Source organism: Lagopus muta, chromosome 7, assembly GCF_023343835.1.
Source record: "Lagopus muta isolate bLagMut1 chromosome 7, bLagMut1 primary, whole genome shotgun sequence".
Classification (NCBI taxonomy): domain Eukaryota; kingdom Metazoa; phylum Chordata; class Aves; order Galliformes; family Phasianidae; genus Lagopus; species Lagopus muta.
Window position 1 is genome coordinate 29,951,414 of NC_064439.1, and position 23,814 is coordinate 29,975,227.

At 36.5% G+C, this 23,814-nt stretch overlaps 1 long non-coding RNA gene across 1 annotated transcript; it reads left to right on the forward strand.

Annotated features, from left to right (window-relative positions):
• Window positions 1–2,271: 2,271 nt before the first annotated feature.
• LOC125695928 (uncharacterized) lies at window positions 2,272–20,243 on the forward strand. The gene is made up of 3 exons (XR_007378106.1): window positions 2,272–2,301; window positions 19,743–19,872; window positions 20,189–20,243. It is a non-coding gene; the product is annotated as an uncharacterized LOC125695928 (long non-coding RNA).
• The last annotated feature ends 3,571 nt before the right edge of the window (window positions 20,244–23,814 follow it).

Below are 23,814 nucleotides of genomic sequence, written 5' to 3' on the forward strand. Positions count from 1 at the left end.
CTATAACTTAGAACAGCAGAATTATCAGGTGTTCTTGTAATAAGATACATTCAAATTTCCATTTCTTTTAATAAAAGACACAGTAAGAGTAGGGGAGTTTGTTGACCCCTTTGCATCACTATTCATACTGCCAGCATAAAGGCACAAAGACGTATGAAATTAAGAACTCAGATGGGAATTACTCTGATGACAGACTCTCACACTGAAAGCTTGTTACGTTTAGGAAATTCTTGATATCTCCATAGTGCAGCAATTGATTCCAATAATTTGTTGTCACATTTTTTTTTAAATATAGATAATTCAGTTTTATGAAACAAATTTGACAGAAGATGCTGTTTACCAAATCATAACGCTATTTTTAAAGCTGCTAATTCAAACATTATGTGTGATATTCTGTATAGGATGTGATATTGAAAGGGTTAAGCTTTTCTGACTTTCAGATACAATGAAATTATGACAGGAAGAAAATTGTGCCATTTTAGCATGAAAATGCTTGTACAAATACTGTCGTTCCTTCCTTCTTACTTTCTTTATAATGCCTCAACGATAGCTAAGATGACAGACATTTGACAGGTATCTGTAAGCATACAACCCAGGCAGCTCATTAAAGTTTTTCTTTCTATGCATCAGCTTTCACAAAGGCAAAAACCCATTAGCATTGACTATTTTGCAGATTAGAAGAATTAAGGGCTTCAAACGTTGGCTTATACCAAGCAATGTCATTTGTGAAGTGATGTTTGCTTTATTATTTCCCTTTCTCTCCCTCTGAAACCAGACTGACATGACTTTAGCTCAACGTAGGGCGTAATGTGCAAACCAAAGGACTGGCTCACCGATGAAAAGAAACACATTCCCTTTTATACATGACTGGAATGGCAAAAAGGGGAGACTTTACATGTACTATTTAGGCTCATTAGAGTACTGATTATGATAGTTCTCCGGTGTAATCTTTAATCGACTTTGACACTAGATTTGCCCCGTTACAAATCCTGTCATGCAAATTAAGTCATTTGTGTTGTTTGATATGGAAAGATCTGCTATGAAATGAAAGATTAGTTCACAGATGAGGCACCAGAGACTGCTGCCCTTGTGCACCATGCAACTGATTACAAGGATGAGAGCATCCATTTTTACACTGCTGTTAACATTTGGGAAAGAAGATTAAATTAATGTAGTTTATTTCCTTCTTTCTGCCTGCAGTTATTTTAAATAAGATTTCATAACATCTATTTTTATAGTAAACAAAATTGGCAAAGCGGGTTAAATGCAATGAACCATCAGTTCAAATACAGAAACATATTTTTTGGAGGCAACATGGATGGTGGCTTGAATATTTTTTTATGCCCTTGAATGAGATATGTTTTTCTATTACTAATCAGATGGCAAGGATTTTGCCATTGTGTACCAAACAACAAAAAACTACTGTACATTTTCATGAGCTAAAACCCCATTCTCTTAACTCATAAGATGTCTTTTACTATTGCTATTAGTTCTTATTGACTATATGTATCCTTGAATGCTTACATTGCTTTGTAGGGAAAACTCAAAGAGTATGGACTTCTCACTAATTTAAAACATGGTTAGAGCAGCAAATGCAAATGTTGCACATAGGCCTATTAAATGTATGTTTAAGAACAATTAACACTGCTGAGAAAAGATTCCAGGCTAACCAGAGCTCTTTCTATTAAAGCTTTTAGCTCTTCACATGCCCAATTGGCAGTGTGTGATTGGCATGGTACAGCTGATACACTTGGCCTTGATTCAGGCAGACAATTCCTTCCTAGTGGCAAAGGATACTGAAGTCTTTATAAGGAGAATTTGTTCTGGATGCTTGGATCAAGGTATTTTGGATGCTTACTTACTGTTAGTCTTTTCCTTTAAAAAAAAAAATCTTATCTTTATACTTTGAGCAGATTATCACCTAATTTTTTTGTATTGCTTTTTTTTCTGTTTTATAACTATATGTTTAGAGAATTCACTAATTCATATTTTCATAACAGAAACGCTTCATATAATCTGTGTTATATTATCATGCAAATTACTGTGAATGTTGCAGTTGGTTATGTTTCCCTTGAATGACCATGTGTGGCAGAAATGCTAAGTCATGGCTTGAACCAGTGATTGAGCACCTGGTGGTAAGGCAGGGCCAACCCAGAGGACTCAGGTGCATGCAATGCAATGCACCTGAGTGACTGGGAGTGCTAGAACCAGGATCCACCCCTTCCCAGACCACGTTTAATAGTCGGCAGTAGAGGAAGTGTATTTCTCTGGAGATTCTTGCGTACCTGAGGCCCTCTGAGGGTAAGTAGATTGGTGGGGTTTTGTTTGTTTGGTTTTTTTGTTTGTTTTTTGAATCTTTCACCTATGTTTATGTGTCTATGGGTGTTGTATTTGAGTAAATCCTTTCTTGCTTAGCCCCTAGGACTTTGCTACTATGCTGCTGTTGCTGTGCTTTCCTTTGTGTTACATCAAGATGTAAAGTGAAATGGTTCTCTAGCTGATCCTACTTCTGGATAATTTAAAAGGATTTTTAACCTTAGGTTCATCATGCTTATTTCTTGTTTGCTTTCTCCAAAGTGTTCTGTGATCTTTTATTTGCAAATGAGCAGGTGTAATCTGTTTTGAGTTTTTAGGAAAACTTTTAAGGATTAAACAGTTTTTCATGGGAATCTTAGGGAGGAAGAACCTTTGTAGTACACGGTTGCATTAAGTTGATAGGTTTTACAAATTGCAAGCTACCAGTGACCCAAATAGGTAATGTAATACTTTCCTTCTCAATTTAAGAATTAAATAATTGGAAGTAATCAAAGATATATGTATTCTCTCTTATTGGTCAAAATATCATTGTATTTATGCAAAATGTGTCATTTTTTGTTTCCCCATGCTCATTTGCTTAAACTGCTTGTTGCTTCCTGCATTGTAGTAGCGGAGTCTATAAAATGTAGTAAGAAAAAGGTGTACTGTAGTTAAGTCATGCCACGAATGAATGCTGATATAAATCACTTCTTTATTTCCATGTATGAATTGTGAATGTGAGCAATTCACGTTAATTTTATTAAAGTGTCTCAAAGTGGTCTTTTTAGTAAGGGTGAAGTTAAGCCTGGACATTATAAGCCTTGAGATGTGTTTGACTACTGCCTTGGCTGGCTGGAAAGAAATATTAATAAGAGGACTGCTAGCATACAAGGATTTTTTTTTTAAACACCAAGATAGTAATCAGAGTACACTAGTCAGGCCTATTAAACAACACAGTAATTCTCTGAGGAAAATGCTGAAAGCTCTATCTCTTAACTCTCTTTTAAACCAGTGAATTTTCCTGGAAGTGGAGTAGGTTAGATCATTTAACGTATATATTTTTCCCCTTCTGTGAGTGCTGCAAGTCTATTAATGACATCCTAGGGCACTATAAACCATTTGAAAAATGCGTTCAGATACTGAATGGCCCTGAGACTTTTCAAAGGCGTCAAAACTGTTTGAGTACTTAATTTTAATTTTGAGATAAACACCTATGGCTCTAATGTGTCTTGTTTGCGTGCCTTTGGTATATTTGTCTAGGATGCTACTGTTTGTCTAAGAAACCGAAGTCTGTAAGATTTTCATCAGATATATTCTTCAAGGTATTAAAAAAAAAAAAAAAAAAAAAAAAAAAAACACAAAAAACCAACCAAACTCAAATGCTAGTTCTTGGCTTGCTACACTCAGCATGATCTGAGTGTGAGGTGAATAGACCTGGTTGCTTGGAGTCCCTCAGCACGGTTGGGTTGCTGCATAACGTGAAGATTAGATAGAACCTTCACCCCATGCTTTTTCCTTTTTAATCCCTTCTGGAAGGCAGCTTCTCTACCTAGCTTTGTCTAGACAAAGGTGAGGAACCTTCTAACTTACAGCTTATATTTATGACTGATCTATAAACACTTGCACTTGTGCCAGGTTTGTTATTTTTCTTCAAATGAAAACATAAAAAAAAAAAACAACCCTCCAAAACACATCTGTTCCATGATTGCTGTCCCTGGAGATGTTTGTTAACACTCCCATCATGTACTTTCCCTGATAGCACTATTCCTGCTGTCTTCCTTTTAGCCAAATGCATTTTGCATTGCTTCTGCAATGTTTTGTTGCCTTTTCTATCATAATGAAGTTTCTCACTGTGTATCATGCTTTACCAAAACTCGGGTAAAATGCATGTGGCACGTTTCCCTTTCCTAGAAAGATGGTAGCTAATAACATACATTTAACTGGTCATTTTTCTCAATTTATTTTTAATAAGCTGTGCTTCAGTGTATGCATTTTCCTCTTTTCTCTAATACTTTAATGGTGCTTTCCTCCAAATCTTCTCTCAAACACTTCATACACAAACACCTCAGACTAAGGGGATCAGATGCCTGTATACACTTCCTTAGTAGTGTGATCTCTCTTGAAACTTCAAATCTTTCATTTCTCTCCTGATCATTAATGGATGGGCTGGTAAAACTAAACAACGTACAACATAATGCTCTTAACTGTCATACAAGGAGCTAAATTCCCACTAGTAGGATAGTCTGTTTCATCTTTCTAGGTCATATGTTGGATGTTCTTGTCGTCTTCTGGTATTAAACATTTTCCTTGAGTATATTCTGACATATAAACAACTAATTCTAGTTCTGAGATGTCAAAATTTGAATGACTAGCGATGTGCCCCTAGAATGTTTAATCAGCACTTCATTAAATTAGCACACCTTCAAGGCAGATTCAAACTGGCTTTTGCTGCCCTTGACAGTTCTGGTTCAGTATATGAGAGTTATTTCAGTTGCAGTATAAAGATGTTTCATACCAGCCTGGTATTTCTTCATTTTATTGAAGCTGTTGAAGACACTTTGATTAGCTTTTTAGTTATGGTTAGAGGAAGTAATCAGATTTTTTTTTTTTTATTATTTAACTGATCTTTCCTTAATTCTTACAGTTCTTACTTGGAAGGAATGTGCTATATTTTTATTGTGTATTTATTATATAACTCTAGGTAGATATCAATACAACTAAATTTTTTTACAATAAACACATATATTCTTTGTATAACCTACAGAACCACTTATGGTTGGCTTTTCATTATGTCTCTGGTTGGAAATAGGTAGAGGAGATGTAAAATGGTGGTGGATAGCAAATCCAGACTCTCTGATTGCTGTTTTCCATCACAAACAGTAGGAAAATGGTAGAAATGTTTGAAAGTGTGAGTATCCACCCACTGACACATAATAAACGCTTGTGTCTCACTGGCCAGTGGAAAGCTCACCTTGAGGTACAGTGAGATGAAACTTTCTTCCTGCCAGATTGTGTTGTCCTTTTGTCATCTCTGCTTTCAGGAGATAATTTAATATTTGATTTTCGTTCTGTTTGCTGAGGAGACAATGTTGCTGTTTTCAACCACAATGCAGTTTCTAGGTTAGAAATTTTACAGCTCCTGAATTGATAATTACTTTTATCTTTCTAGACATATAGAAGATAAAGAAAATACATGTATTTTGGTAGAATCATACATACTTTTCCAAAGATTTGTGGTGTCCTTAAACATCTTAGTTGATAGAAAAAGAAATCCTGTAAATTGCACGCTTATTCTGTGTGATATGTATACAAAAACATACCATGAGACAGGATTTAATAGAAAAGTATATTGGCATAAACATAAAATAAATACAGTTGATACGAGTGCATGCTACTAACCGAGAGGATTAATTAAAATTTGAACAGCAAACGTACCTTATAAATCCTTTTCCTCCAAGTACAATGTTTTGAGAACTGCTGTTAAGTCTCCAAGGAAACCACTGCTATTTGTGACTGTTTAGTGGTGGAAAAGTAATTTTTACCTGCTTTTCTAAGACTGACAAGTCATGACAGCTCTTAGAAGTCTGCAAATCGATTACTAGTCAAGCCTTGCTATATTTTTAGTTACTTTTTTTGTGTATTTAAGCTGAACTATGCTAGATCTCAGAAGTAGACAATTCACTCATTATTTGAAAAAAAAAAAAAAGGTACAATGGAGTATTGAATGATTAAACATTCTAATGAAGTTAGCTATTAAGGTCACACAAATATTAGTTTGTTTATACATATTTAGTTTTCAAGCTGTAATGTAGTTGCAAAGTAGCACAAACCACAAGGATGGACAGAGAACTTACGAAGCCATTGTAATCATGCAGATTTTTATCCAAAGTGCCAAGCATGAGTGAACGAAAATCTTTCTTTACTCTTAAATCAGCGAGAAATGGGATATTGGAGATATTTCATTTAAGTGTCGTGTTGGGCTACTGTGTACTTTTTTTTTTTTTTTTTTTTTTTTGTCTTCTGCATTGCTGCTCAGCCTTGAGAACAGCAAAGGAAAGCTGCTGACATCCCTGCATTGTCAAAGCCAATTATTGTTTTCCCCACATGACAGCAGGGGTGAGATCAGAGCATTAAATGTCTGTACTAGACCATGCCAAATACATCCATCTAGCCTTGCACACTTTTTTTTAATGTTATGGCTGTTGTCCATGGAGTTCTGTAAGTACAAGGCAAGCACACAGTGAGCTGTGCTCAGGATGTCTTCCTAATATCTGTTGGAGATATTCTTCTACAAAAGGTACAGAATTTCATAGTTTGGAATAGGCTTTTTTCTGTTAGTTTGGTCAAGATGGTCAAATCACAGAAACATTGCCCATCTTCAAGATGCAATTCAGAGATTGAAAAGGGAGCTTACTGTGAATTTCAGGAAAGCCAGGGATGTCTAAAAGCAGCGAATCTGGGATTCACCTGTAAGATTAGTAGAAAATACTCATATTCATGACTGTGAATGAGAATACTAGTAGAGGTATTGGTCATCACTCAGTTCCTACCCAACAAGAAAACCTGTATATCCTCTTTGCTTGTGTTTCCAAGTTACTTGGTGCCTCTGTAAGACTTGGTGTTGCCTTATAAGTGAAATTATTACTCAACACCTTGACCTCTTTGAAACCGTGAATTCTATGCAGCTCTGGTTAATATTTGCTGTAAAAATCTTATTGATCTTGTATCAAAAGATTTGTTTCTTTTGACCCCACCTGGAGTACTATCTGGAGTACTATCAAAATCAAATGACAGAGGTGACAAAGTAACATGGCTGTTAAGGAGAGAGGCAGTATTACTGGAGATGGAAACAGGAAAATCATTATTGTACAGAGGACTCTGGGTTAAATTCCCTCTTGCATAACCTGAACTTAGGGAAGAAAATCTTGCTGTGGTTTTTTTTTTTTTTTTATACGTGAAATTGTGGCAATTTTTCTTGACTCCGGCAAGTTTATAAAGTGATATTCTTTATGACTCATTTTGCATTTTTGTTATTTAAGTGGGAAGTCTAAAGTTGCTTTCAAGTCTGGTCTGATATACATAATTACAACTCATTAAATATATTCAAATCAACAATTGTTATTAAAGCTTTATCTGTATTTATCTAATTTGCTCTGTTTTTGACAATGTCAATTAATTTAAGTTGTATTCTGAAATATGCTCATGTTATATATGCACTGAATAATCTTCCAAATCCAAATACTTATGAATTTCTAAGACTTGTTGATATGTGGCAGTTACATTAACAGTAACTTACTGAGGACAGTGGAATTGTGATAATTATTGGAACAAAAATAGGAGAGGGTTTACTCAAATCTCCAAGGAATCAGAGTGCCTCCCTTCATGAAGGCTTGGCTCATCGTTGCTCTCCCTTGTCATTTACACCACTCCCTCAGGCCAACATATGTGTGCTTTTTTTACAGGCTTTTAATAAATGAGTCCTGAAGAGAAAAATTGTCAATTGATTTGAATGTTGGTGATAGAAAGAAAGTAGTTTGAACTTTCTCACTGGGTTTAGGTATAATTGAATGAGTTGGTTTAACAATCAGATAAGGAAAGGCCTGTGCCAGAAGCAAGTGACTCCATTGGTCTGTTTGCAGGTTCAGATTACAGCCATTGCAGTCTCTGCTACCATCTTCTTCAGCACCAACCATCCACTTGAGCTCTGTAGTGGGAATGTGGCACTATTCTAGAACTAGGCCTTTGGCTGAGCATATGGGGGCATCTGGATACCAAATAACTGGTCTGGTGTATCTGTCAAAAGCATGATGTTCTGGTTGAGCCTTGCATATATAGGATACTCATTATGTTCCTCAAAGGCAGCATGGAATAACATGAGTAATGAATTTATAAGCATTGCTACATAATCAGAAGAAAGCAAAGATATCGAAAGTCTCAAAATCAGTTGGTAAATATTAAACTTTTCCCTGTACCATACCCATGTCTTTGGAAATGCAAGTATTGACTGCGAAACTCATTCAATCACGTTAATTCTTGCCTGTGTTGATTGTTATAGAGTTATCCCAGCCATAAATTCATCCAGTTGACTTTAGTGTAAATGCTTTTATGATTAAGGCCAGTACCTCTAGATACTGATAATGATACCTCTATCCCTGTAGCTATTTCTACAACAAAAGATGTCAGAAAGCCTTATAAAGCCATTAGTTCTGCCTCTTTGTTTTTCCTCACTTTGTGTCCATTAATGTTCACGTAAGGCAGTGTAGGCTGCAATGTCAGAAGCAAAGCATCCATTCAAGCATTCTATTCTTTTGTAGGCGTTGATGAAAAATGAAAACTCATAGTGTCTCGTATTGTGACAATGAAGAAATCACAATCAATCAGCTATTCTGTCCTTGCTTTTCTTATTTTTATTTATAAAATAATTTTCTAGTATTTACTTAAAGTTCTAGTCACTTGAAAAAGTAACAAGGCGATGTATAAATGGTGAAGGAAGACTTTAATTATTCTGGGAAGATCAAAGTTCTGGTTCATATTGTCTATTACTGATATTGAGACTAAAAACTAAGATTTATTGGACTTTGGTGGATGGGGTCTTTTCTATTCAAATGTTAAAGGAAGCTTCCCTTCCCACATTTGAGGGTCTTAGTGTGAATTTGGCTGATAGCACACAATTATGTCAACAAGTCAAAGAATGCACCATTAAGAAATTTAAAAAATCTTGTTGATTTACACTCATAAATCTACAAACATATCCACTGAAAGTGAAAAAAGGAGGGTCAAGTTCTTTGTCTGGTAATGTCTACTTCAATGCTTCTTCCAAAACCATACAACAGATTAATACCAAATTAATATCCTGTATTTCTTTTCAAGATCATATTTATTCTCTTTGTCTCCTTTCATATTCTAAGATTTCTCACCTTTCTGGTTCCACCCTGACCTGATCTGAATCATTACATAGCCATGTTTATGAAGTTGTTTTGGAGCTCAGAGATGCAATTCTACTGTGTAACATTAGAACAGATCTTGCTGGATGTGTTTTTAACCACTGCTAATTTGCAGATCAATAGCTACACTGCCAGTGGGATCAGACAAGAATATTATTTAGCTATACTGCATGTGCAGCCAGATCTCTTTTGGTTATATGAATACTTTACTGTTGCTGCCAGCTCCACTTGCTTACCCACTTATCAGTGATTACATCTGTCCCCAGTGTTGCCTGGCTCCTTTTGGGGACAGGCATTAGACTGCTTTCACATCTTTTCCACTGTGATTCCCAGACTTCTAGTGTACTGTAAAATATCCTTGTTTTCACTTGTCTGACATTGCCTTAGGTATAGTAATTCCCTCCCTTCCCCCCCAGATCCCAGTCATTGACTACAGAGGCATCCAGCATACTTTTTGTGACTGTTTTCTTTCTATGTTTCATTCCAACATAACCAGAAAGACCACAAACAGAAAGCTTGTAAAGTGATTAAACTCATTTTCTTCATTTGCCATGGCGCCAGCTTGCTAAGTTCTTTATAGAAACTAGCTCAGTCATGTGGCAGGTTGAACTTGAGATTCCTGATGCAGATCATTATGCTCCCATAAATTATCTCGGGTCTACCTGAGCCAGGGCTGCATCCAGACACTGACAGCAGATATCTTACCTTTTCTCTCTTCCTTTCTTTGCTATCCTGTTCCACTTTGCTCCAACCTGCAGAATGGAGAATAAATTAATGCTTTGAACAGTTTATTTCATGTTTAGTGTAACAATCTTTGAAAGTACTCTCTACTTTTAGGTTAAAATGAATTTTAAATGAATTTCTCATAGTGTAGTCCAGTGAAGGGCAGGCAAGAGATGTATTCAAGTTGTCTTTATTAATTCATAATGTAATTTCATAAACTATTTCAGTGATCGTACAAGGTGGTGTTTACTTCAAATGCATCTAGTTATACAGTTCATTACTAACTTTTAATGGAACTGATCACTGAAATAGAATCCTGAATAAACTTTCTTTTGATGTATTTATTACTTAAATCATAAACTATGCATTCCTTGATAAAATTTTTACAAGATCCAACTGCAAATCCTCATGGAATTTCTGTTATAAAAATAATTGTAACTATTTAACACACTTTGCTAAAATCACGCATAGTGGTAGATATTATCAAGATATTCATCTTTAAGCTTGATTATTTTTTATTTTTCTAGAAAAAATGAAAGTAGTAAAACCAAAATGCAATTTCTAGCTGTAGTCCTTGAAATCTAGATCAAATGACTTTAAACATTCTAGTTTTCAGTATTTCATGGGGGAAACTGCGTAACTTTCAGGGAACATTTGATTTTATTTCACTTTTGTTTTTTTTTTTTTTTAACCAAACTTCTTGTCTATTTTGGCTTATATATATATTTGCACTTTATATATTTCCAAAGAACTATAAAATAGTTTATTTACATAAAATAAACATAGGTAGCAGTAACCAAGACGTAGTAGTTATTGTGCTGCTCTTGTGAGAGGCCAGCATCATATGAGGAGATGCAAAAATGATCCTATCATCTTCACAGGGTACCTGTTCCATTTATCTCACGGAATGGTGGAAGCTGAGAGCTAGAGGGAAGGAATTTTAACTTCCTTCAGAAACATGTGACAGATTTCTAGGAAAATAAGTACTAGGATAAATAGAGGTTTCATACACACTTAAGAAAATGTTCAGCTTGGGACTTTGAGAAGAGTTTGCTTTTTTTCTGGGGAACGTTACTCAGCTTTATGTCTCCTTATAGAACCACTTGCACGAGAGCTTTCTTGAGTGGGGAAAAAAAAACAACATTATTTGTATTTCAAGCCTTTCATTTTATTAAGATATATCCTCTGAATTTCTGCCTAGCCTCCTATACACATTTTATTTTTAATTTTTCCTTTCTTTAAAAATAAATTCATTTCTTACTCGAATGACATTAGGGGAAAAAGGTAAGAAAACTCCGTTTGGAGAAACAAGATAAAAGCTAATAAAGTAATACTACTATTATATTTTCAGAAGGGAATTGCCCCAAAAAATGTTTTAAGAATACTGGAGAGGACAGAATATCAGATCTGGGGGGGGGGGGGGGGGGGGGGCGGCGAAGATCTGAAAAGAGACTGAATCTGTGGTCCATTTGTAAAAACAAGAAATTGAGCTCAATAGTTTCATAACTGCAAATGCAGTGGCATGACAGCAGAGGCTTGATGGCCTGTAATGCTTTGTCAGAAGCTTTTCCTCTCAGAATTGTGGAGTTGTTGCCTGCAGAGAAATAAGTGCCCCTTAGGACATGGTTCAAGTATAGGAGTAGTTTATTCTGTCTTGTGTCTGAGAAGACATAGGAATTTATCAAGAAAATCTTATAGGTTTTTACAGTTGCCTGAGATTCAAATCCAGGAATTTAAGGTGGAAAGTTGCTGTTTTGACTCAGGCAAACCAGAAGGGAGAGGTTTTTGTGGTATTTTAGAGGTATGAGGTGACTTTTGTTTCATATAAACCAACATTAGTAATGTATTTCTATTAATAACATGCTTCCTGTCCTCTCAGACTGGGATTATCCGTGTGTCCTGGCAGACACCTGGGAGGCAATTTCAATGAGCAGAACTATTTTGCAGTTGTGAGAAGTGTTTATTATGCTAAATCACTGTTTCTCACTTCATTTCACATAATCGTAACTTCTATGGCATTCCCATCTTTGACCTTCAGTATAGATCAGAGGACACAGCTGAAATCAAATGCATCGTTTGTTAGGGTTTGGCCTCCTCCAGTTAAGGTTGTTTTTTTTTTTCTCCTTGAAGTTTTTCCTCACTTTTCTTTTGTTTGTTCAGTATTTCAGTATTACTGCCTCTTAGTAGTGAAAAAGCCAAAATTAGTACTCTGTTTTCTTTGGTAGAATACATTTTTTTTTTCCACAAACATTATCAGAAAATCCTGTATGGAAAATACTGATGTAAAATTCTCTTATTTTCATAAGTGGCATGGTAGAAATTTTATTTCCTTTAGATATAAAATCAAAGTAAACAATTGTTACAATGTTCAGAATTTACAAAAAGTACACAAATCAGTCAAAACAATCTGCATAACTCAATTAAAAAAATGTTATTTCCCACGGAAACAATTGTCAATGTTACCATATTACTCTAAATCGATTTTTTTTCTTTGTTATTCACTGTTCTTATATTATCTTTCTCCTCTTCTATGAACTTTAATATTTTTCTGATATTTTCTTCTTTTCCACACCCATGGGGATCAGCTTTGATGGCAAACAGCTGATTTGCCCACTTTTATATTCTGGATAAAGGTTTGCCTGTTTTCTCTGAGTGGAAGAAGGGAAAAATACTTGCAATATTTTCTAGCCTGTTCCAAACTCAGTATTTAAAGTCAGTCTTTGGGTTCGGATCCATTACCATAGCTTCACTCCTGCTCTTCAGTAAAATTAAGCTGGATACTGACCTTGAACCTTCTGTTTGTATAAAGCTTTAAATGCTTTGCTTGTGCACATTTAACCCCAGTGTTACAGTTATAGGGTCACAGGAAGGTGACAGATGCTATCACACACTTCCTATTGTAGATGATTAATTATGAATAGACATCTTTGCAAATTTCAGCTCATTTCCTCAGTGAGGTTCTTGGCAAACCTGGAGGAGCATCACTGTTAAATCAAGCTAGTGTCTGTTGTTTATCACAGATTTCCTTGTGTAACGTAACGTACCAGGCTGATAAAAGCAGTGACATTTCAGTGCAACATCGTGCTGGAAATCTGGATCTCAAATAAACAAATATTGCCTTCAATATCCTCAGCATTATATAGCAGCTATTAAAATCAAGCTTACATATTGTAATTTTATTTCTTAAGCAGATAGTACTCAGATATATGTGGATTTATTATCGCGTTTGGCGTATATTATTTATAGCATAAGAAAGGTGAAGCATCCTGCAGCATGCATGTAAAGATTAGGATTTATTGTCCAGGAATCCTTGAACAATTTTATCAAAAGCCCATTTCTAGGTGGTGTTTTTCTGCAATAAATCATACAGCAGAAATCTATCAGTGGACACCAGGAGGAGATAAATGAGAACAGAGGAAAGAGGGTCATCACAGAATTTTTTCTCTGTATCATGACCTGTCATTGGCAGAAATCCATTTATTACTGTACACAAATGACTTTTTTTTCCCTTACTCACTGGTTTTGCCATTCTGGGGATTGTTATCTAAAATCAAATGAAAACTTCACAAAACACAAGCTTTCAGAAACCATGAAAACAGAGATAACTTAAAGACTACAGATGCAAAGACTGCTACTCCTCTTTCTCTTTTCCCATCCCTGCTCTCTTTCTTTCTGTTCTCTGTCCTCCACTTTCCACAAACTAAAAAATTGTTTTAAATTTTTCATTATGGAAACTGGGGAAGATGACTGTAAGCACAGGACAGGCTGGAGCACCTTCCCTATGAAGGCAGGCTGAGGGAGCTGGGCTTGTTCAGCCTGGAGAAAAGGAGTCTGTAGGGTGACCTCATTGCAGCCTTTCAATATCTAAAGGAGCCTACAAACAGGAGGGGAATCAACTCTTTGAGAGGGTTGATAACTGCAGGACAAGGGGAAGTGGTTTTAAGTTGAGGGAGGGGAGATTGAGGTTGGACGTCAGAGGGAAGTTCTTTACAGAGAGATTGGTGAGGTGCTGGAACAGGCTGCTTAGAGAAGTTGTGGATGCCCCATCCCTGAAGGTGTTCAAGGCCAGGTTGGATGGGGCTCTGGGCAGCCTGGTGTAGTATTAAATGTGGAGCTTGGTGGCCCTGCATGTGGCAGAGGGCTTGAAGATTCATGATCCTTGAGGTCCCTTCCAACCCTGGCCATTCTTTATTCTGTATATCGTCCCTATATGAAACAGGTCTTATTGCCAGACACATCTGTATGCTGTCAGTCTCTTTCTGGTGCGGAGATATTCAACATATATATATACATACACATAGACAGATTTTAATAAGTTTTTTACTTTTCTACTTTTCTCATCATTAAGGTGTTAGTTACTGAAGAAATCTGCTGAATAACCAGTAACAATTACAGCTACTTTTCAACAATTCTGTCACAAGAAAATGCTTGATGTTATAATATATAGCTCACTGGGTTAATACTGAGCATTTACTTAATTTACAGGGGGGGGGAGGAAGAGAAGCTTGAAAATGAGCAATCCAGACTGATAGGAGGAAGTAAATGTAAAAGCCAGTTGGAAAAAAACTTTCCTTCTGTTGTGTTGTTCACTTCATTTGGGCCAGGATTTAATGTCTTCACTTCTATTTGAAAAGATCTTGGCTTTTACTGTAATAGTAGAAAAGCTTACCAGAGAGGCCACAGTGTTCAAAAAGCCATAAGCTGTAAAGATATTTTGCATTGAACCCATGTGAATCTTGCATGCATGAAAATTACACTGTCTTGTTTGCTCTGTGTGATCAGTTAGCAAATGCACATACAGATTTGATTTTAATGGTTCCCAACATATGTGCAGATTTTTAATCTTTTAGGATTAAACTTTAATCATTTTTTAATCTTTCAAGCTCTCCATGAAATATTGCAGTTTTTGATATTTTCTGTGTTACTTGTATAAATTCTTTGTACCAAAGAACGAAATTCATCCAAAGCAGGAAAAAGTGATGTAGTAAAAGAAGGAAAAATTGCCACGGGTGTGCATACCGTTTTTCTCTTTATTTTCTCTTGACTTCACTTTTGCCTTCAACTCTAGTCAGATTTATTACAAAAAGAGAAGTCTTTAGTTTTTCTATCTCGTTATCTGTTAAAATGAGACATTTTCCACAGGATTCCAGACAGGGTTTCATATGGAAAGCTTCCCTTCTCTGTGGTGTTTTCATTGCCAGAATTAAGTAGCATAAAGTAAAATTCTCACATGGAATTGCTGTTCCTCTTTCTTTTTAAACTTACATTTTAATATAGTTCTTTTATATTTCTAACAGTGTAGTTTCTGTGAATGGAATTTCTATACGCTACTAGCTATAGGAGGTAGTTTAAATTGTGATGACTTCATCCATATATATTTTAAATTGATCAACACTTCAGAAACTTAAAAAAAAAAAAAAAATCCTTTTTTTTTTTTTTTTTTCAGATCTAAGATCATTATTACAATTTTAATTCAGATCACTTAATTCTCTGCTACCTGATCTTATTTCATGGAGTCACAACAGCTATGTGCATGAGCAGTAATTTCTGGCTACCACATCAAATGAATGGCTCACAGTATTAACCCACATTTCAACTTTACTGTAAACTCAGTCAACTAGATGGATTTTAACCTGTGTGCCAAGCAGCACATTCTAAACATCTAGAGCACCTATTTGAATAATGAAATGATAGCATACATATTGTATAAGAATACAAACTTATGCTTGTAAACAAGGAGGAAAAAAAGCCACATGGCAAATTACAAGTTTTTAAGTTCTTTAGTCTTGAATTCATATTAAATCTTATGTATTTACCCGCTGCAGAATGAAAATAAGTAGTAAAATAAGCAGTAGTTTACACTGCTGCAGTCTAGCTTCTTTTTGGGGGAAGACAGTTTCTATCTTTCTTTCTAGTGTTTTGGTTGAAACCTTTAATTATAACCAATTGAATCTCCTTAAAGATTAGGAGGCCCACATAGACAGGTTGTACATACCCAGTTATTATCTGGAGCTCAACAACAGATTAATGTGGTTGAATTTTCTATGATATCATGCACTTTTACCTATTATGAAAACTTAAGATATATGCCACATAACCTTTCATTTTAATATTCATGCTGTTTTTAAGTGTCTCATTCTCATAGTTGCTACAATCAAATTTTCCTTGAGGCAAATCTTGTTCCACTGGCTGCAAGTTGGATGCAGCAGCACTGGGATTATTTCAAATGGGGAGAATGTGACTGTGAAGTGACTAAAGGAACTTGAGAATTATAGAAACTGTGGGAATTGTGAAAGCAGATTATGAAAAGCCAATTCTCCAGGGCCTTGCAAAAACCATCAGCACAAATGGCAGTGGGGGTAGGGGAGGGATAACTTGAGTGGATAAAGGTTTGATGGCGTCCATCCAAATAAGGATCACATCTTGTCATCAAACTGAATACTTCCATAGGCATTTCATGGATATAGCAAGATTCTTTTGGTTCTTCTGCTTAGGACATGGCTGGACAGTAGACAGGGAAGAAATGAGCAAGAAACATAAAGAGGTTCCTTACACTGGCACAGTGAGTGTCTTAACTGCTTTGCTGTTGTCTCTGGATTTTGCGCAGTGGATGAAGAGGAAAAACAATACTTCCAACTAGAAAAATATTTTCACTCTTATCCTGTGGGAGAGGGACAAGACGCTGAAGGTCTTCCCTTTTCCCTCCATCTCTGAAGACAAACCCTGTTGGTGTGTAGCTGAAGTAAAACTCTTGGTCTCTCCTTCCATGCTAAACTTGCAAGACTGGTGTGCGCTCCATTTGTAAATATGACAATTTGAATCTGTGCAGGTGTGTGTGTCTGCATATATATTACATAAGAATAGAGTTTTGGAGTCAAATACAATCAGATTAGTTAGCAACAAACAAATCAAAGACATTCCTTGTCTGCTTCTGTTTCACAGCCTCAGAAATTCATTTGAAGGAATAATCCCTTGTGTACAATCAGTGAGACCATATTGTATCTGCTTGGCTCAGTCTGCTTCACAACTGAACAATTTTGTTGTCCACATCCCCCACTTCCCTCTTGGAGTGTTAGTGCTTACCACACCTATGAGATTTCTGCATGTAAAGCAAGGTGTGAATGTAGCAGAGGAACTTTAGAGTAGAGACTTGAAGATAAGTTAGGAACTAGAAAACATACTTCAGACGTTTGGCACGTTATATGAATTTTATGCAGGGAAAGACATCAAGATACCTAGGAACTGGAGCAATAAGTAGGAAGTGCAAGGAGTCTGTAAGGCTCCAGCCCTGTTGTGCATCTATTGGATCCCACATTAATGAATGTCTTTTGCCACTCAACAAATTATCTTGGAAAAATGTAGTGTAGCAATTCAATTACTCTTTCTATTAATAACTATTCCTGAGACACCATGACCAAGAGTTATGTGATCAGACATCCAAGGCTCTTATGAGCTCCTAGCTCCCTTCTGTTGGCCTCAGGCCACCAAAGGGCAGTATAGAGCCTGTTTATGTATTTTCTTCATTCTTCACTGTACTCTTCTCTACCTAGCATTACAAAGAAACAAACATAATCAAACAGGACCTTGGATTTACTCTTCTGTCTTGCTCACAGCAGCTGACCTGTCCTCCCTTTAAAGATGTCAGATTGCCAATAATTTAGGAAGGTTGAGGAGTATTCTCTTTGCTTTATTTTTCAAATAGGCTCACAGGAGTATTTGTATCAGTGCAACCTCAAAGATGGGACAAAGTTGGAAATGTGAGTTTTAGCAACAAGAAGTGACAAACCAAAGCTACTTTCCACTTTTTTTTTTTGAAAATGAAATGTTTGGGCTGACAAAACACTTAGATTGGAAGTGATTATGAGAGGGTGAATGTTTACTTGTTTTTCAGAGGTTTTTTTTTTTTTTTTAAGGAGGACAGAATTAAAATCTACATGTCAAATTCCTTACAATATTCAGTGCTCTCGGCTCCTCTTTTACTGAAGTGCAGAGCTCACTATATGTGCTTAAACTATAATTTTATGTAGCACATCTTTAATTATTTCTCCCTTTGAGTAGCCAAAAGGCCTGCAGATGGAGCCTGTATTGTGAGGGAAGAAATAAATTCCTTTTCAGAAAAATGTGCCAAAGAATCTTTAGGAAAAGTGTGGTGAGATTGTGATTTTTACTTATGATTTTGAAAGATAAAATCATGATTAGATATGATAAGATGACAAAGTGGTGTCTACATAGGGATGGTAATAAAACCAGTTCCCTCTTGTCCACAATAAAAAGATCATAGCCACAATTTACAATATTCAAAAAACTGTTTTATCAAATCTCTTCCCATTACAGTGTAAGAATCAGAGTGAAAACTTGCAGTCAATCTATTTTTCAAAACTTCCTGTCTGCAAGTCCCAGAGAAACATAGGGCAGCGTATCATGTTCCCAGCACTTACGGCTCTAATTGGGATATTGTTCTGTACACGCTGTTAGACACTGTAGTGACAAGGAGAATCTTAGCCAACATTGGCAGAGAGCCAGCTATACCTTTTGTGAACAAAGTGCAGGGCAATTAAAGTGTAAGCTCTGAAGGAACACTGCAGAGAGCACAAAAATAGCCTTCAAGGAAAGCACTTGGAAAATATATTTCTTTGGCTTACTGGAGGATTATTGTTCTAGATGTTCGTTTCTTCCACTTGTCTTCCTTTGAAGGAGACCTTTTTTCCCTCATTGGTGTCTTTATGTGTTAAAGAATTTTGAGGATTCCTTAGGACAGAGGACATTTTTTTTCTGGGAATGTTGAAGACTGATTTTTCCATTATGAGAATTGAAGTGAGTGGACATCAAAAAGAAAAAGCTTTGGGAAATATGTGGTGAAATGGAGCTTCTTGCAAAATGCAAGCATTGAGGGGCCCAGTGCATATATCGCAGGCTGCAGAATACTATGTAAAGCAGTCATCTTCTGCACACTAGTCAACTGAAACTAGTCAAGTGGTGTGTTGCCAAAAAAAAAAAAAAAAAACTATCAAAATGAAAGTCCTTCAGAAGTCAGATCTCCCCACGTTCTCCAAACGGTTCTGCATTACTAAACTAAATCTACAGTTACATTATTAGCAATTTGGGCAACCTGTGTTGAATATCTAATATTGCACCACAAATGATCCAGTCGCTGCATTTTTGTGACATACAGTAAGAAACTCTGACAGAGGTGAAAGATTACATTGAATCCAAATATGGGATTGAGGGGGAAAAGAAGTAGCAAGCTGGGGGTTAGCTACTGGAATTAAAGACTGCACAAATGTTCAAACATCACTTCCATTCTCATTCCCAATCCAAGCTGCTGACCACAGTATGCATTTTACTCTCATGCTCAAATATTCTTTTGTAGCAGGTATGTGCTTTTAAAGACCCAAACAGGGCTTTACTGAATGTGTTTCCCCTGGATAGTCTCCTATTGTGCTTTTCCTCTCAGAATATATTCCTCTAATGAGATTGTCAGCTACATGCAAGGTATTTTTTTTAATATAGTTCTTAAATGGAAATATTTTTCTTAATGTTTGGAGGTAAACTTACATACCATCTCTTTAATAGCAACAATAGAAGTTGCAGAAATAAGCTCCTACGCACATGGACAACTACATATGTATTTATTAATCTGAACCTTTCAAAGGTAACATCCAAATGCCTTCCTAAAATGAGCTGCTTCACGTCACCTATGTCAAGTCAGCAGCAGTAAATAACTGTTATTAATTTACATTTAAAATTGAATTTAGAAAAAAATTCTTATTTGTTCTACAGGAAGAGAAGATTACATTGTAGAGGTCAGAATTTTATAATTTTGTTTTATGGAGCAAGCCATTGGGATATTATAATGATATGTCAGCTAAGCACCTACATGGCTCTACAAGGTCAAACAGAGTTACAAGGGGTATGTTTTATGTATTTTTCTTGTGAGTGTTGTCCTAGCACAATCTGGCCCCCCCTAATAAAACACTTTACTGCTTTACAATAACACAGCTTTGTGTTTCATAGGATTTTTTTAGCTTTGAACGAATGCTAAATTCATACAAATGTCAATAATAAAAATTTACCCGGTTCTTCCTGGGGTCACTTAATGACATTGTTAAGATTCTTAATGTAGCTACTCGGTGAAAGAGCTGCCAAGACTGCATAAAGGATGAGTTGTTCTCCTCCTGCCATGGCCCCAGCTGATTTACAACCACTTTGTGTTTGATGTTGGACAGGACAATTTCATCAGTCTCCAGCCCTTGTGATCATGTCCCAAAATGACTAGTCAGGTGAAGCCCTAGCTGAAGATTGCTTGTCACCTGTAGGAAGTAGCTGTCTTCTGTGAGTAGTCTTTACTCATAAATGTAATCATCTGTTAGTATTCATTGAGCTATACTTCATGGCCTAGATGGAGTAGTGGGGATAATATACAAACACCTCACAAGGAAAATGCTTTGAAACAACAGATGTGTCTGTTGAAAACCTTGTGGTGCTTTTTCTTTTTTTTTTTTTTTTCTTTGCAATGGGAGAGCATCTCAAAAAGAAGTAACTGGCTTCCAAGTTCATCTCCAAAGGTTACTTCAAAAACCCTGTCAGACCCCTCCTCCCTGAGTGATCCACTGCTGCAAATGAACTGTGGTTAAAAACAGTGATTTCTGAAAAGTCCCACGCCAGCACTGTTGTGATGATTTAAGGCAGCCAGAGGAAGGCAGGTATAAACCCTTTGTGCACTGGTCTTTTGAAAGAGTATGTGATGTTATGATAGAGCTATTTGAGGGAGGGGTATGATAATACAGCTATGTTTCTGGGGACTAATTTCTTCTGTTTTGGTTAAATTCATTGAAGTCAGGGAGAATGTGTCTATTTCTGGTACAAGCGATATGTTTTCATCACATCCAGATATGTAATTTGGCATGAAATAACTAATACTCTTCGATTTCTGATATTCATTTGGGTTTAACCTGACATTTTCTTATTTTATAATAAATACAATTCCTGGTGCAGAACAAGGGTAACTAGTAGTAATTCTGTAAAAGCATTATAAAATTGCCAAAAGGAAAAGTGGTGCTGTTATTAGGCCAATACCACTGTAAATGATAAATTAAAAAGGCAACATGAAGAGGCTGAAAAGTAGTGACAGCTACAATGAGTACATTTTCTCCGTTCTCAGTGTGAGATCACAGTGCAAGAATATGTGAACTTAGAATCCCTTTGTGAAATCTGTGCTCATTTTAACTGTCACTGCTGCAGGTGATGAGCACTCACAACCTGTTGTTTCTGCTTTGTGCTTATGAAAATGCAAGGGATAAGTTCTAGTAACAAAGGAGTAAATATCCTGATAAATATAATCATTTAGCTGATGGGGAATTCTGGATGGCATTTGGAATATACCCAAGAACTGTGAAATAAAAGACAGATATTTAATTTCTTAAATTGTAGTTCTTTAATGTCTTTAAAATTTCTTTAAGGTCTGCTTTCTTTATTCCTTTCACAACACAATTAAGTCTACATATTGAAAAAAATCTGTTTAAACTACAATTTCAAATAGCTCAAAATGCAGAAGATGAGGACTTGAGACTGCTGATTTATTTTGCTAGGGAGAAAGCAGTGATTTATAAATCTCAGATCTACTATATGTATGAAACTTTTAAATGAGAAGATGTGAAAAAAGGGTATCTCATCTGAGAGAAGTTTCCAATTAATGTTTTCTTTTTTAATAGGAAAGTCTATAAGTATTGTGCCATATGTGAACAATTCAACTGTTTTTCCACAAGTTTTCAAGCCATATTCTGTTAGCACAACTCTTCATATAAATAATGTACATAGATCTTTAATAGGGCCTGTATTTTAGTAAGACATTCAAGGAGAGATTACATATTTTGTCTCTAAACCTCTGTATATTTGTTTCCATTATCCTCTTAACTCTGCTTATGTGGATTTACAGTTTCAATTTTTCTCTTTATGCTTGGAAGTTCCTGAGATGTATATCAGCTTTTAGCATGAAACAGAACTTTTTACAGAAAAGCTTTGCCCTTCTGTTGCAGCCTTCTAATGTCCATCCATTCTGTTCAGCTCAAAACTGAGAGCAAGAGGTCAGGGACAAACAGACTTTTTATCCTTCTTTTAACTTTAGAGTCAAAACAAGGCGTTATGTATTTTTTTTTTTTTTTTTAAGCTACAAATTCAATATATTTAACTGCCTGGAGAGTTAGTATTGCTTTGATCAGCACAGCAGTGTATTTTTATTATCCAAAGTGGGGAAATCCTTCTCAGAAATGTATCTCATAAGTGATGACTGACTCCTCCCTGACTGCAATAGTGCCAGTAGGCACCATGGTAATAAAGGTGCTACATCCTGTAAGGTTTCTCCAAGTATGACTAGTAGAGAAGGAGCCTTTGGCAATTGAAGGAGCTCTTTCTAGTGCCCAAAACTTTTATCTCCTATGACCATGTATAAGTGCACATAAACTATGTGTGCATATGAATATTCTATTTCTCCCTGTGGACCACTGCATTACACAAGCCATACCTTGTTCTCAGCACTTTTCCACAGAGCTGTCTGTAGAACAAGTTTTACTGCTTTAGCTTTCTACATATACATCTTGTCCTGCCATCCTTACATTCTTTACACAGTCTTTTACTGCTGCCTTATTCTTTCCCCTATCTCTATTGTTTTGTGGACCTGTTACATCCTGCTTTAAACCAGGGATGGATAAAGGTAGAGCCACAGAAATCTTTCTGGTAAACATTAGCACAGTCTTCAGTGTATGTGATAAATGATCAGTGTAGTTCTGCGGTAAATCAACCAAGAATGGTAAATTTTTCATACTCAACCTGTTTTTTTTTTCCCTGTATGTTTACTACCAGAGAAGGCCTTAGGAGACTTTTGAAAGGAATAGCAATGAAATTTCTGGTTATAGTATGTTATTATGTGTTGCCTTTTTCTCAACAGTTTCTCTATAAGCATCCATGTTTCCTAGAAATTTCATGAAGCATCCACTGCCCAGTGCACTACTTCTCTGTAGACTGTTATTTCAGAGATCTGTTTTTCACCCATAAAAGCAGCTTCCAGAAGGTGGTCCCTGTGGTAGCTGTGGTATCTGTCACTGTCTTTAGAAGTGCCAGGATCTTGTTGGTGCTATTGTAGCTTATGTGACCATAAAAGAAGCCTCTTTGCCTGGATACAATGGTGAGTTTCCAGAAAGATGCTGTCATGCTGTAGCTACAGGGACAGGATGGTTTTCCAGGAGCTCTGGTACCCACTACTGTCATGGGGAGTAGCATTAACATATCCTCAATAAAACCTATGCATATACCAGAACAGAGTCAAGAACCAGCAAGGCATTTGATATTGTCTCCCATGACATCCTTATAACAAAGCTGAGGAAGAAGTGTGGGATAGACGAGTGGACAGTGAGATGGATTGAGAACTGGCAGAGTACAGAGGGTCGTCGTTGGCGGTGCAGAGTCCAGTTGGAGGCCTGTAACTAGCGGTGGTCCTCAGGGGTCTGTGCTGGGTCCGGTCTTGTTCAACATCTTCATCAATGACCTTGATGAGGGGGATAGTGGACACCCTCAGCAAGTTTGCTGATGATACGAAGTTGGGAGGATTGGCTGACACGCCTGAAGGCTGTGCTGCCATTCAGCGAGACCTGGACAGACTGGAGAGCTGGGCAGTAAGAAACCAGATGAGGTTTAACAAAATCAAGTGTAGAGTCTTGCATCTAGGGAGGAATAATTGCATGCACTGACACAAGTTGGGGGATGACCTGCTGGAGAGGAGCTCTGCAGAGAGGGACCTGGGTGTCCTGGTGGACAACAGATTGGCCATGAGCCAGCAGTGTGCCTTTGTGGCCAAAAA